Raw genomic sequence first — 15,469 nt, forward strand, 5'->3', positions numbered from 1 at the left:
TTTTCCCAACTTCTACATTACACCACATGAAGAAAAAGAGGCGACATAGTGTCACTCTACACAGTAACAGGACCGCCCCCCCATTTAAAACAGTGTCCTCAAAAAATAAAATAAATACATCACTGCAGTAATAATATCCCTTAATTGTATGGTAATTATAATATCCCCCATCCTGACCCCATGTATCTCATTCCTGGCTTCAGCCATATGTTCTCCCATCCTGCCCTCATGAGTATCCATTCTGCCCCATATGATCTCCCCATCCTACCCCATATGATCTCCCCATCAGTCTCCATCGTATCCATCCTGCCCCATGATCCTGCACGATCTGTCTCCAATCCTACCCCATGTCTTTCATTCTGCCCCATGTCTCCAATCATGCCCCATATCTACATTCTGCCCATGTCTCCAGTCCTGCCCCATCTGTCTCCAGTCCTGCCCCCAGTGTGTCCAGCATCTCTGCCCCCAGTGTCCAGCATCTCTGGCCCAGTGTCCAGCATCTCTGCCCCCAGTGTCCAGCATCTCTGCCCCCAATATGTCCAGCATCTCTGCCCCCAGTGTGTCCAGCATCCTGCCCCAGTGTGTCCATCATCTCTGCCCCCAGTGTGTCCAGCATCCTGCCCCAGTGTGTCCAGCATCCTGCCCGCAGTGTGTCCAGCATCCTGCCTCAGTGTGTCCAGCATCCTGCCCCCAGTGTGTCCAGCATCCTGCCCCAGTGTGTCCAACATATTGCCCCCAGTGTGTCCAGCATATTGCCCCCAGTGTGTCCAGCAATCTGCCCCAGTGTCTCCAGCATATTGCCCCCAGTGTGTCCAGCATCCTGCCCCCAGTGTGTCCAGCATATTGCCCCCACTGGGTCCAGCATACTGCCCCCAGTGTGTCCAGCATATTGCCCCCAGTGTGTCCAGCAATCTGCCCCAGTGTCTCCAGCATATTGCCCCCAGTGTGTCCAGCATCCTGCCCCCAGTGTGTCCAGCATATTGCCCTCACTGTGTCCAGCATATTGCCCCCAGTGTGTTCAGCATCCTGCCCCCAGTGTGTCCAGCATATTGCCCCCCAGTGTGTCCAGCAATCTGCCCCAATGTCTCCAGCATATTGCCCCCAGTGTGTCCAGCATATTGCCCCCAGTTTGTCCAGCATATTGCCCCCAGTTTGTCCAGCATATTGCCCCCAGTATGTCTAGCAATCAGCCCCAGTGTCTCCAGCATATTGCCCCCAGTGTTTCCAGCATATTGCCCCCAGTTTGTCCAGCATTCTGCCCCAGTGTCTCCAGCATATTGCCCCCAGTGTGTCCAGCATATTGCCCCCAGTGTGTCCAGCATATTGCCCCCAGTGTGTCCAGCATATTGCCCCCAGTGTGTCCAGCATATTGCCCCCAGTTTGTCCAGCATATTGCCCCCAGTGTGTCTAGCAATCAGCCCCAGTGTCTCCAGCATATTGCCCCCAGTGTTTCCAGCATATTGCCCCCAGTTTGTCCAGCATTCTGCCCCAGTGTCTCCAGCATATTGCCCCCAGTGTGTCCAGCATATTGCCCCCAGTGTGTCCAGCATATTGCCCCCAGTGTGTCCAGCATATTGCCCCCAGTGTGTCCAGCATATGGTCCCCAGTGTGTCCTGCAATCTGCCCCAGTTTTTCCAGATTATTGCCCCTAGTGTTTCCAGCATATTGCCCCCAGTTTGTCCAGCATTCTGCCCCAGTTTCTCCAGCATATTGCCCCCAGTGTGCCCAGCATCTTTGCCCTCAGTGTCTCCAGCATTCTGGCCAGGCATCCCTCCCACCCCCCCCCCCCCCCCCACCCCCAACCCCGATTGCCGTTCGCAATAAAAAAAAAAAAGAGTTCTCCTCACCTGTCCACGCTCCTTTGGCGAAGCTCTCTCCTCGCAGCTGAAGCGCGCACTCGCCGGCGAATGAGAATGACATCAGACCGCCCAGATTGACCCCATTATAATCCACCCCTGCTGTAAAGTCAGTGGTAGCCCAGCCCCTCCTCTTCTTTATCTTCTGACTCAGCTGCTCCACTCCTCCCCCTGCCAGTGACTTTGCAGTGATGTAGGATTGTAGTTCTAATGATGACTCATGCAGGGTTCTACCTTGAGCTTAGAAGGATTCAGCTAGTCCTTTTTTTAATCACGTGATGTCATAGACAATTGTAAGTACATAGTGCTATATAATGTGATGATTGGAATATATTAAAATGATAAGTACAAGTTGGGTTTGGACTATAAAAGAGGTCTACTTTGATTGTGGCTGGTAATTGGTCAAATTCCGCTAATTCAAGGCTCAGCTTTTTTATGGATCTTTAGGCTATGTGCACATGTTGCGTTTTTTTTGGCATAGATTTGATGTGTAAAATCCGCAGCATTTTGCAGTATCAACAAAGCGAATGAGCTTTCTGAAATCTCATACAAATGTCGGTTATTTTTTCAGCAGTTTCAAATCTGCAACATGTAAATTTTTGCAGCGATTTTCACCCATAATAATGAGTGGGCAAAAATACGAAACAAAAATGCAGATATTTTCCACAGTGTTTTACCAGCCAGCACTACGTGAGCACATAGCCTTAGACTTTCTTAGAATGGTTGCTCTCCAGCCACAATGAATAGAGCCATGACCTTTGTCGTAACCCCAAATCAAGGATGTAATAAAATGTAGCCATCGTTCAGTCCTAATGCTCATATTCTTATAAATAATGTTCTATGGGAGGCCGATCTCATGGTAAATTTCCCATCTCCTGCTAATACGATTATCGCTACTTCGTATCTGCTAAGTAGGAAACCGGCCGAGTCTCCGAATGTTCTGCACTAGCAGTTTGGTTGGTCATTTATAAATGTTAAGGTCATTTCCGCAGACTCGTGGTGAATTGTAAAGATGTCATCCTGACTTAAAAGGCAAAAGCTGTCAAAATCATTGCTAGTGTATGCGGCGGAATGACAGACGGGGCTAGACAAGAGAACAGATATAGATTACATAATGAAAACACCTCGATGGGGCTGGAGGAACAGAACAGAGCAGAAGAAACCCAAGAACAGAGCAGATCAATATGCATCGATAATTCCTTATAAATGTGTCAGTCGGTGCACAGTCCGTGCCATCATGTCAGACTGAAAGCCAATAAATGGAATCGGAAGTTCATCAGTGGTGTAATTACATAGCACAGATGAAAAGAAACCTCAAAATCTGATCACCCCCAACACAAGTCCTGGTGCCCCATCCCATTCTCATGACTCGAGTATATTGTAACCTCAATAGAGACCTCATTCTTGTGAAATGGGGAGGGGATCACCTTGAAATGCATCCCTCCAGGGGCCGCGGATCAGCCCAATGGGCTACCATTGTGGTAGTACAGTTTTAGGCTTTGTTCAGCCCTACGTATCTTTTGCTGCTAAAGGCAGGAATTGGGACTGAATCATGGTACATTCATCCTTCTTTCTAACCTCTTAAAGGGGCTACTACCTGGTCAACCCATTTTTAAATAAAGTATTCTTCCTTGTAAATATTAATAACAGATACTCACTTACAGTGCAGATGATGTTCCATTTCGACCCCCCACTTGTAGTGAGGTGAAAACCTTCCCCCTACTTCCTTTAGCGAGGTGAAGACCCCTCCCCTACTTAATCTGGCAAGGTGAAGACCCATCATCTACTTCTTGTAGTAAGGTGAAGACCCTTCCCCTACTTCTTGCAGTGAGGTGAAGACCCCTCCCCTACTTCTTGTAGCAAGGTGAAGACCCATCTCCTACTTCTTGTAGCGAGATGAAAACCTTCCCCCTACTTCTTGTAGCGAGGTGAAAACCTTCCTCCCTACTTCTTGTAGTGAGGTGAAAACCTTCCCCCTACTTCTTGTAGCAAGGTGAAGACCCATCTCCTACTTCTGGTAGCGAGATGAAAACCTTCCCCCTACTTCTTGTAGTGAGGTGAAAACCTTCTCCCTACTCCTTGTAGTGAGGTGAAACCCTTCCCCCTACTTCCTTTAGCGAGGTGAAGACCCCTCCCCTACTTAATGTGGCAAGGTGAAGACCCATCATCTACTTCTTGTAGTGAGGTGAAGACCCTTCCCCTACTTCTTGTAGCGAGGTGAAGTCCCCTCCCCTACTTCTTGCAGTGAGGTGAAGTCCCCTCCCCTACTTCTTGCAGTGAGGTGAAGACCCCTCCCCTACTTCTTGTAGCGAGGTGAAGATCCATCTCCTACTTCTGGTAGTGAGGTGAAAACCTTCCCCCTACTTCTTGTAGCGAGGTGAAAACCTTCCCCCTACTTCTTGTAGCGAGGTGAAAACCTTCCCCCTACTTCTTGTAGCGAGGTGAAAACCTTTTCCCTACTCCTTGTAGCGAGTTCAAACCCTTCCCCCTACTTCTTGTAGTGAGGTGAAGACCCATCTCCTACTTCTTGTAGTGAGGTGAAAATCTTCCCCCTAGTTCTTGTAGCGACGTGAAAACCTTCCCCGTACTTCTTGTAGTGAGTAGAAAACCTTCCCCCTACTTCTTGCAGTGAGGCGAAAACCTTTCCCGTACTTCTTGTAGCGAAATGAAGACCCATTCCCTACTCATTTTGGCGAGGTGAAGACCCGTCACCTACTTCTTGTATCGAGGAGATGACACATTCACTACTTCTTGTAGCGAGGTGAAGTCCCCTCCCCTATTTCTTGCAGTGAGATGAAGACCCCTCCCCTACTTCTTGTAGCGAGGTGAAGACCCGTCCTCTACTTCTTGTAGTGAGGCGAAAACCTTCCCTCTACTTCTTATAGCGAGATGAAAACCTTCCCCCTACTTCTTGTAGCGAGGTGAAGACCCGTTCCCTAATTCTTGTAGCCAGGTGAAGACCCGTCCCCTACTTCTTGTAGCAAAGTGAAGACCCGCCCTTATTTTGTGTAGCGATATTAAGATCCGCCCCCATTTTGTGTAGCAATATTAAGACCTGCCCCCACTTCCTGTAATCTATTTCCACTGCTGGAAATGAAATACACTTGACAACTGGCTGTGGAGAACACAGAGGAGAGACACCAAGTAGCTGCATTTTGGGGCATTTTTTCATCGCTGAGACACCAGAATTTTTAAAGAGTTACCATAAATACAACATTTTGGTAGTTGGTTTAAATTCCACTGTTCTCCTGAATCTTTTGTATTCCTGCTCCTCTCCATTCCTGAGATAAGGCCCTCATCTTCCCAGTACATAAATCTAATCTTTTTAACCAACTGGACATAATCCTCAAGAAGATACTCATAGAGAAGAGTTGATAACTCTGCCCGGTTGGTTGTAAAGACTATGTTTGCTTGGACTGGCCCACAGGAAAACCGGGGAATCCTCTGGTGGGCCCCTGTGCAGGCCCTTTGGCACTATATACTTGTATCACTAAGTACAGACAATCTACCCCGTTCATTGTTATATACTTTTGCGATTGAGGATAATGTCACATCTGCATGTAGCTGAATAGTGGGGTTCTGGAGTTGGTTACTGGTGGGCCCTTGGTACCCCAGTCCGACACCGAATAGGGAGGAACGGGACAGGAAAAACGACACAAGATTTCCGAGAACAGCGACATTTAGACTGGGTACACAGATGACCTATTTACGGCAGGTAATGCGTCGTGTTTATATAAAGCGCTGTTCAGATTGTGTATTCATCACATTATCAGATGGGTTCGGGGGGCGTCTGACAGTGCGGGGACCACAGATTTTATCCCCATGTTCAGTAACGCAGCCTGATGACCTTTTTTTTTTTTTACTTTTTGAGAATTTCCTTTTCCTCCGTCAAACACAATGTCTCGGCGCCCGTCTCTGTGATTGTAATGTGTCCTGTCGGCTCCGGCTCCGTCGCTGCGGTGACTTTGACTCTTCCCTTCGCCTCTCATCCCGATATCACAACGCATTTTGCTCAGGGGCAAAGTTTCTAAAGCAAAACGCCAGAACGACTCCCAGTGCAGGCGACCGGCCGCGTTTGATATTTGTTCCAGTGTTTTGGATCTTTTGGCTAGGGAAAATAAAAAATACATATATTTATCTTTTTTTGAGTGGAGTGGGGGGGGGGGGGAGGGTGCATGTGTCGAACGCTGGATGGACGGACCCTCGAAATCTGAGGCAATATTGCTCTTGGGATTTTTTTTTTCCTCGTCATTGATGAAGGTTACGCTAACAGGAGTCATGTTGGATTTAGAAACGTCACGTGTGCCTCCTTCCTTCCCGGAGGGGGCTCAGTCCCAACGTTCCCCCCCCCCCCTCTAATCTGTGCGTTCTTGGAGAGGGAAGAGTTAAAGTGACATTGTAATGAGGAATCCTGCCCCGCAGCGGGCAGTGACTGCGAGAATCAGGGATGGCTGCAGTTCTGCACTTATTAGGATCGAGCCTTTCGCAGCGGTTGGATGTACGGTAGACGGAGGGAATCGCAGTATCCGGAGGGCTCTCGCATTCGCTCGCTCTCATTCTCTCGGCTTCCTCCGTAGCTGTGCGCTCCCCGGCCTGAGATCAGGGTGACATGCAAGGTAAGTCTGCAGCACGTATCGTCGTACATACGGCACCTGTAGCGGCTGCCATCTGCCCTGGTGACGCCGGCTGTCAGTCCATTGCAATCATCTCACTCCCTGCACCGTTCGATCCTTAGATGAAGCAGAGCCGAATGCGTTGTTTAACTCGTAACAACGTCTCTTGTGCAATAGGTTAACTTTCCAAACAATGCAGAGGGTAGGTTCGCAGTTCTATGTAAATCCACCAAGACTATATTGCGAAGAATATTCATTTTATGGGAAAAAAAATAGTGCAATGGAGATATCTGCAGTCCTATGTAAATTCACTGAAAAAAAAATGGAAGAAAAAACACATTGCATTAATTTTAGAATGTTTTGTCATCATCAGGTTTACAAGTATGTTCATTGTTTTATCTTCATAAGATGAGTCTTCATCACCATGCAGTCTTGGTGGATTTACATAGGACTGCAAGCATAGATGTTTACTTTGCAAAAAAAGAAGGTTCATTCTCTAAAGATAGTGCAAAGACATATCGGATTGCAGTCCTATGTTAATCAACATAGACCACGTTATGACGAAGATTTGTCATGTAAAGGCAACACAATGAACGCACTTGGTCTGATCTTTATAGGACGAATCTTCAGCGTAGTTATGGATTTACATAGGACTGCGGACATAGATATTTTTCTTTGGTAAAAAAAAAAAAAGGCTTGTTCTATAAGGATAATGCAAAGGCAAATATACCTGCTTGAAGCCCTGTGTAAATCCACGTAGATAAAGTTGTGACGGATGTTCGTTTTATGAAAGTAATGCAGTGGAGATACCTGCAGTCCTATGTCGATCCACCGGAAGAAAATTCCATTACCTTTATATAACAAGCATTACTTATAATGTTTAGTCAGTGGATTTACATAGGACTGCATCATCTTAGGACAACTCTCCATTTAATCCATATGTGAGCAGCAATCGCTTGGTTTCGTTTTCTATGACCTTTATATAATGAATCTTCTCCCTAATGTGGTCCATGTGGCTTTACATAGGACTGCAAGCAGATATTTTTAAATTGCATTATCTGTATATAATGAGCCTTTTTTTGCAAACAAAAAATCGCAGCTTGCAGTCCACATTATGATGCAGATTCATTATGTAAAGACCATGCAATGAGCATACTTGCAGTCCTATGTAAATTCCAGTAGGTCATATTGTGATGAAGATTCATAATATAAAGATTATGCAATTGACATACTCACAGTCCTATGTAAAATCAACTAAAACATTGTACAAAGATGTGCTCAATATATAAAGATAATGTAAATGAAACAGCAGCAGTCCTATGTAAATTCACATCTGCTGCTATGAATATTCATTATATAAATATGCAACAATGTAATATCCAAGGCATGGAGATACATACACAGTCCTATGCAAATCCAGAGAGATTCCTTCCTGCATTAGAATACGTTTCCATGTAAGAATAATGCAGGTGGGAACCTGCAGCCCTATGTAAATTCACATACTGTGAAGAGGATTTATTATATCAAAGTTATAAATAGACATACCTGCAGTCCTATGGAAATATATTCCTATAGCATTGCAATAAAGGTCCAATGTAAATCCACACGCAGCAAGCAGTGTTGAAGCTTCAGTATATAAATATTCATTAATGAAATCTCCAATGCAGTGGTGATACCTGCAGTCCTATGTAAATCCACTGATAAAACATTGTAAAAAAGGCCCATTATGTAGAGATAATACCTACAGACCTATGTAACTGCACATATACTGTGATTTAGATTCATTATATACACATAATGCAATGGAAATACTGACAGTCCCATGTAAACCCACAGGTAACCCATTGTGGCAAAGACATATAGAGCTAAGAGGATACCTGCAGTCCTGTGTAAAGTTACATATAGCACATTGTGATGTAGATTCTTTATATAGATTGTAATGCAGTGGGGGGGATGTGCAGTCCTATGTAAATCCACAGATTACATACTATAATGAAGATTCTATATATCAAGATAATATGAGTGCAGTCCTATGTAACAGCAAAAATAAGTCTTGAAAAGACTAAATATATGTGAGATAATTGCAAATCTCTATCTGCAAATCACATCCATTTATAGTTGGAGTTAGGATGCTGGGACTTGTAGTTCAGCAACAGGTGAATTTGATGATGATGATGAGACACGTCTCATTGTTTCCATTTTAGCTGAATAAATTGCAGTGAACAGATACAATCTAGCGTGTAACAGGTAACTTATGAAATATAAATCTGGGGTGTACCTGCAGTCTTTTTTCTTTTTTTATTTTTTTTTATATAGCGCTAACATATTCCGCAGCGCTTTACAGTTTTTCACACATTATCATTACATTATTTTTTAATTGACAGTCCCATGTCAATTAAAAAATAACATATGTAATGAAGTTCAATTACGTATGTTATTTATTGTGACTCTATCTGCAAGTCTGATCATTTCATACACTGAGGTAGGATGCTGGGACTTGTAGTTCAGCAACAAGTAAAGTAGTTTTGTTTTTTTTTTCAGAGTAGTGATTTGCTGAAACTGATTCAATCTAGTGTGTATCAAGTCTGTGCTTGAAGCATTAGAGGGCTGGTATTATTATTATTATTATTATGTATTTATATAGCACCATTAATTCCATGGTGCTGTACATGAGAAAGGGGTTACATACAGGGTTATAGATATCTGGTATGGGGAAACTACACACCGTAGATACACAGATGTTTAAATTGGATCTGTCACTTACCATAAATATGATTTTTTTTTACCTGGTGTAAATGTCGCTGTTCTCCTGACTCCGGCGTTGTTTTTCTTTTGTTGCTGCTCCTTTGCGTTCCAGAGATATGGCCTCCTCTTTACTGTAAAGAAATCAAGTCTTTCGTTAGCCAGCTGGGCGGGATCATCAAGGACACGCCCATGAAGAACCTAAGATCATTCCCACTTGACTATCAAGAATAAATTGGAGAGGCACAGAAAGAAAAGATGGTTCCATCTCTATGCTGACGACACCCAATTATACACTTCTTCCCCCGACATCACCCCTACTCTAATTCAAAATACCAAGGATTGTCTGTCTGCTGTCTTTAGCATCATGTCCTCTCTCTATCGGACACTAAATCTCTCCAAAACTGAACTTCTTGTGTTTCTCCCTTCTACTAACCTCACTCTACCCAACATCGAAATTACCCTGGAGGGTTCAACCATAACTCCCAGCAGCATGCCCGCTGTCTTGGGGTCATATTTGACACCGAACTTTCCTTTACTCCCTATATCCGATCACTCACTCGCTCCTGTCACCTGCATCTTAAAAACATCTCCAGAATCCGACCGTCTCTCACCTTGGAAACTGCTAAGACTCTTACTGTCGCTCTCATTCATTCTCGTCTGGACTACTGCAACTCTCTTCTGATCGGTCTCCCTCTTTCCAAACTTTCTCCTCTCCAATCCATCTTGAATGCGGTAGCCAGGGTCATATTTCTGTCCAGCCGCTTCACCGATGCCTCCATCTTGTGCCAGTCATTACACTGGCTACCCATTCGCTACAGGGTCCAGTATAAACGCATCTCTCTCACCCACAAAGCTCTCCACAGTTCTGCACCGCCTTATATCTCCTCTTTCATCTCCGTCTATCGCCCTACACGTGCCCTCCATTCTACAAATGACCTAAGACTAACATCCCCCGTAATCCGAACCTAGCACCTCCGTCTCAAAGACTTCTCTCGTGCTGCCCCAGCTCTCTGGAATGCACTTCCCCAGACGATCAGGCTGATACCTAGCCCCGACCTATTCAAGCGCGCTTTGAAAACCCATCTCTTCAAACAAGCCTACCACATCAACTACTCAGCAAACTAACTTTGTCCTGTTCCCTCCTTCCAAATATTATCTGCATGTGAATCTGCACCCTACTATTCATCTGTCTCCACACCCTCCATGCACATGATAACTGCACTTGATACTTGATTATTGCTCTTAAACACACGGGCTGATGACCGGATCATGCAGCTTTATATGAAAATCCCTATCTATAATATAATTGTCTAAGGGTCACTTCCGTCTGTCCTTCTGTCTGTCACGGATATTCATTGGTCGCGTCCTCTGTCTGTCATGGAATCCAAGTCGCTGATTGGTCGTGGCAAAACGCCCATGACCATTGGCACGACCAATCAGCGACGGGCGCAGTCCGATGGCAACATGGCCACTCCTTCCTCCCCGCAGTCAGTGCCCGGCGCCCGCTCCATACTCCCCGCAGTCACCACTCACACAGGGTTAATGCCAGCGGTAATGGACCGCATTATGCCTCGGGTAACTCACTCCGTTACCGCCGCTATTAACCCTGTGTGACCAAGTTTTTACTATTGATGCTGCCTATGTGGCTGGGCAAGATACTACGTGGTTGTGCAATATTCTACGTGGCTGGGCAATATACTACGTGGCTGAGCAATATACTACGTGGCTGGGCAATATACTACCTGGCTGGGCAATATACTACATGACTGTGCAATTTACTACGTGGCTGGGCAATATACTACGTGGCTGGGCAATATACTACGTGACTGGGCAATATACTACGTCACAGGGCAATATACTACGTGGCTGGGCAATATACTACATGTCTGGGCAATATACTATGTGACTGGGCAATATACTACGTGGCTGGGCAATATACTACGTGACTGGGCAATATACTACGTGACTGTGCAATATACTACGTGGCTGGGCAATATACTACGTGACTGGGCAATATACTACGTGACTGTGCAATATACTACGTGACTGGGCAATATACTACGTGACTGTGCAATATACTACGTGGCTGGGCAATATACTACGTGACTGGGCAATATACTACGTGACTGTGCAATATACTACGTGGCTGGGCAATATACTACGTGACTGGGCAATATACTACGTGGCTGGGCAATATACTATGTGGCTGGGCAATATACTACGTGGCTGGGCAATATACTACGTGGCTGGGCAATATACTACGTGGCTGGGCAATATACTATGTGGCTGGGCAATATACTACGTGACTGGGCAATATACTACGTGACTGGGCAATATACTACGTGGCTGGGCAATATACTACGTGGCTGGGCAATATACTACATGGCTGGGCAATATACTACGTGGCTGGGCAATATACTACGTGGCTGGGCAATATACTACGTGACTGGGCAATATACTACATGGCTGGGCAATATACTACGTGGCTGGGCAATATACTACGTGGCTGGGCAATATACTACGTGACTGGGCAATATACTACGTGACTGTGCAATATACTACGTGGCTGGGCAATATACTACGTGACTGGGCAATATACTACGTGGCTGGGCAATATACTACGTGGCTGGGCAATATACTACGTGACTGGGCAATATACTACGTGACTGGGCAATATACTACGTGGCTGGGCAATATACTACGTGACTGGGCAATATACTACGTGACTGGGCAATATACTACGTGGCTGGGCAATATACTACGTGACTGGGCAATATACTACGTGGCTGGGCAATATACTACGTGGCTGGGCAATATACTATGTGACTGGGCAATATACTACGTGGCTGGGCAATATACTACGTGGCTGTGCAATATACTACGTGGGCTGTGCAATATACTACGTGGACATGCATATTCTAGAATACCCGATGCGTTAGAATCGGGCCGCCATCTAGTTTTATTATAATTGCCAGACCTGAAATAACAAGCACTTTTCACCTATTGTGTCCCCCCATTTCCGTGTAGATTGTAAGCTTGCGAGCAGGGACCTCACCCCTAATGTCACTATTTAAATTGTCTTAACTTGTACTGAATTTATTGTCTGTACATGTCCCCGCTTAATTGAAAAGTGCTGCGGAAAATGTTGGCGCTATATAAATAAAAAATTATTATTATTATTATTATTATAAAAACAACTCCGGATTCAGGAGAACAGCGGCATTTACACCAAGTTTAAAAAATGACATATTTATGGAACGCGAATGTGATGTTTATTTGGAATGTTTGATACAAACTTTGCTCTCCTACATCCGTAATATGGCGATTAATTTTCTGATGAATATCTGCTGATGCACAGGGGTCTTGTCTTCTGCTCAGGGGGTCTCTGTTTCTGCAGTTTGCTCCATTATTCGGAGCCTGGAGCTGCAGTTCCCGTAATTCACTCTGACAAGTTGTTGTTGTCGTAACACTTTTTGGTGACTGACAGCAGAGATTGTGCGCTGCGGAGTCCGACTCTTATTCCCCTACCGCTCCATGGCGGTGACATGACACAGCAAAGTTGTGTGGAAAGAATTATAACAAAAAATCTTTTTCTTGTTCTTGTCATTTCGATTACATTTCAGCTTTTGTTTCTTTCGAGGGAGCGCTGGCTGTGAGGGCAAAGCCTTGTCTGTTGTGTTATATGCGACTGCACTAGTGGTCCCAGCAATCCATGTGACGGGGAAGGAAATATTGTTATAACGTTATTCCTAATAAATGTCACTTCTTGCTTCGCGTTTTACAACTTTTTGCTCCCGGGCTGCCATATTGCCCTGAATTAGATCTGAACTTTAATATTAGAGGCTACAGAGGAGATTGGAGAAGGGAGGCGAGCAGGGGCGACGGGGAAGCCTGGGTGACTATCACAAAGTTTAATCTGATAATTTAGTGAAGGTTTAATTTGGTTGTATAAGAATAGATCAAATAAAGGCAGCAGATTTTTTTTTCACAAGGTTCGATTTTGCGACATTGTGATCTGAATTTCACTCCGTGCTGCAGCTAAATATTCTGCATTGTTTATACGCTGGGAAAAGGGTATAAAGCAAAGGAACAAGTCTATGAAGGTAACCGATAAACAGAGGGGTAACGTGTAGCTCGTGGGTCCTAATGCCCAATTCTCCAACTATCACGTGTCTTTAATGGTGTTGGTTGCAGAGGGGATTTTATCACAGCAGCAGTAAAGTGAGATGGCGCTGCTCCTGCAGAAATTGCTGTTCGCCCTCCGCTGTCCCTTTCTACATCTGTATGTCTGTTTTTTAAATCCACAATTAAAATACTGTAATAAAAGGCCCAATTCAGTTTCTTATATTATTTTTTAAATGGATCCATTAAAATATATTTATTTTATTTGCTTATATAGGACAATTACTCCACTTTACAGACATCATCACTGTCCCCATTGGGGTTCAACAATCTAGATTCCCTATGAGTATGTTTTTGGAATGTGGGAGGAAACCGGAGAACCCATAGGACAACCACGCAAACATGGGAGAACATACAAACTCTGCCCAGATGTCGTCCTTGGTGGGATTTGAATCCAGGACCCCAGCGCTGCAAAGCAACAGTGCTAACCACTGAGCCACCATACAGTGCTAACCACTGAGCCACCATACAGTGCTAACCACTGAGCCACCATACAGTGCTAACCACTGAGCCACCATACAGTGCTAACCACTGAGCCACCATACAGTGCTAACCACTGAGTCACCATACAGTGCTAACCACTGAGCCACCATACAGTGCTAACCACTGAGCCACCATACAGTGCTAACCACTGAGCCACCATACAGTGCTAACCACTGAGCCACCATACAGTGCTAACCACTGAGCCACCATACAGTGCTAACCACTGAGCCACCATACAGTGCTAACCACTGAGCCACCATACAGTGCTAACCACTGAGTCACCATACAGTGCTAACCACTGAGCCACCATACAGTGCTAACCACTGAGCCACCATACAGTGCTAACCAGTGAGCCACCATACAGTGCTAACCACTGAGTCACCATACAGTGCTAACCACTGAGCCACCATACAGTGCTAACCACTGAGCCACCATAGAGTGCTAACCACTGAGCCACCATACAGTGCTAACCACTGAGCCACCATACAGTGCTAACCACTGAGCCACCATACAGTGCTAACCAGTGAGCCACCATACAGTGCTAACCACTGAGCCACCATACAGTGCTAACCACTGAGCTACCATACAGTGCTAACCACTGAGCCACCATACAGTGCTAACTGCTGAGCCACCATACAGTGCTAACCACTGAGCCACCATACAGGGCTAACCACTGAGCCACCATACAGTGCTAACCACTGAGCCACCATACAGTGCTAACCACTGAGCCACCATACAGTGCTAACCACTGAGCCACCATACAGTGCTAACCACTGAGCCACCATACAGTGCTAACCACTGAGCCACCATACAGTGCTAACCACTGAGTCACCATACAGTGCTAACCACTGAGCCACCATACAGTGCTAACCACTGAGCCACCATACAGTGCTAACCAGTGAGCCACCATACAGTGCTAACCACTGAGTCACCATACAGTGCTAACCACTGAGCCACCATACAGTGCTAACCACTGAGCCACCATAGAGTGCTAACCACTGAGCCACCATACAGTGCTAACCACTGAGCCACCATACAGTGCTAACCACTGAGCCACCATACAGTGCTAACCAGTGAGCCACCATACAGTGCTAACCACTGAGCCACCATACAGTGCTAACCACTGAGCTACCATACAGTGCTAACCACTGAGCCACCATACAGTGCTAACTGCTGAGCCACCATACAGTGCTAACCACTGAGCCACCATACAGGGCTAACCACTGAGCCACCATACAGTGCTAACCACTGAGCCACCATACAGTGCTAACCACTGAGCCACCATACAGTGCTAACCACTGAGCCACCATACAGTGCTAACTGCTGAGCCACCATACAGTGCTAACCACTGAGCCACCATACAGGGCTAACCACTGAGCCACCATACAGTGCTAACCACTGAGCGGCCACGCTGCCCCTACAATGCCATACAGACTGTGTACCTTTACTATCCAACTTTTTTCAGATCCCATTAGGAACAATTCATCAAAACATTTATGTCAGAAAATTGGCATAAAATCTTTTTAAAAAATTGTAGTTTTTGTTTGGAGTTTTTGTTCTTTTGTCTTTTGTAGTACAGGTGTGGATGGG

At 45.4% G+C, this 15,469-nt stretch overlaps 1 protein-coding gene across 15 annotated transcripts in view; it reads left to right on the top strand.

The window, feature by feature from the left end:
• Window positions 1-15,469, top strand: part of KIAA1217 (KIAA1217 ortholog) — a 514,478-nt gene that overhangs the window by 404,118 nt on the left and 94,891 nt on the right. The window contains exon 1 of one of the 15 annotated variants that reach the window (XM_069729577.1): window positions 6,257-6,472. The exons of 13 other annotated variants lie outside the window; for them this stretch is intronic. The gene's annotated coding sequence lies outside the window, so the exon portion shown is untranslated. Of the gene's footprint in view, window positions 1-6,256; window positions 6,473-15,469 lie in introns of those variants that run through there. One more of the 15 variants, XM_069729572.1, reaches the window with a different exon arrangement.

Source organism: Ranitomeya imitator, chromosome 6, assembly GCF_032444005.1.
Source record: "Ranitomeya imitator isolate aRanImi1 chromosome 6, aRanImi1.pri, whole genome shotgun sequence".
NCBI classification, from domain to species: domain Eukaryota; kingdom Metazoa; phylum Chordata; class Amphibia; order Anura; family Dendrobatidae; genus Ranitomeya; species Ranitomeya imitator.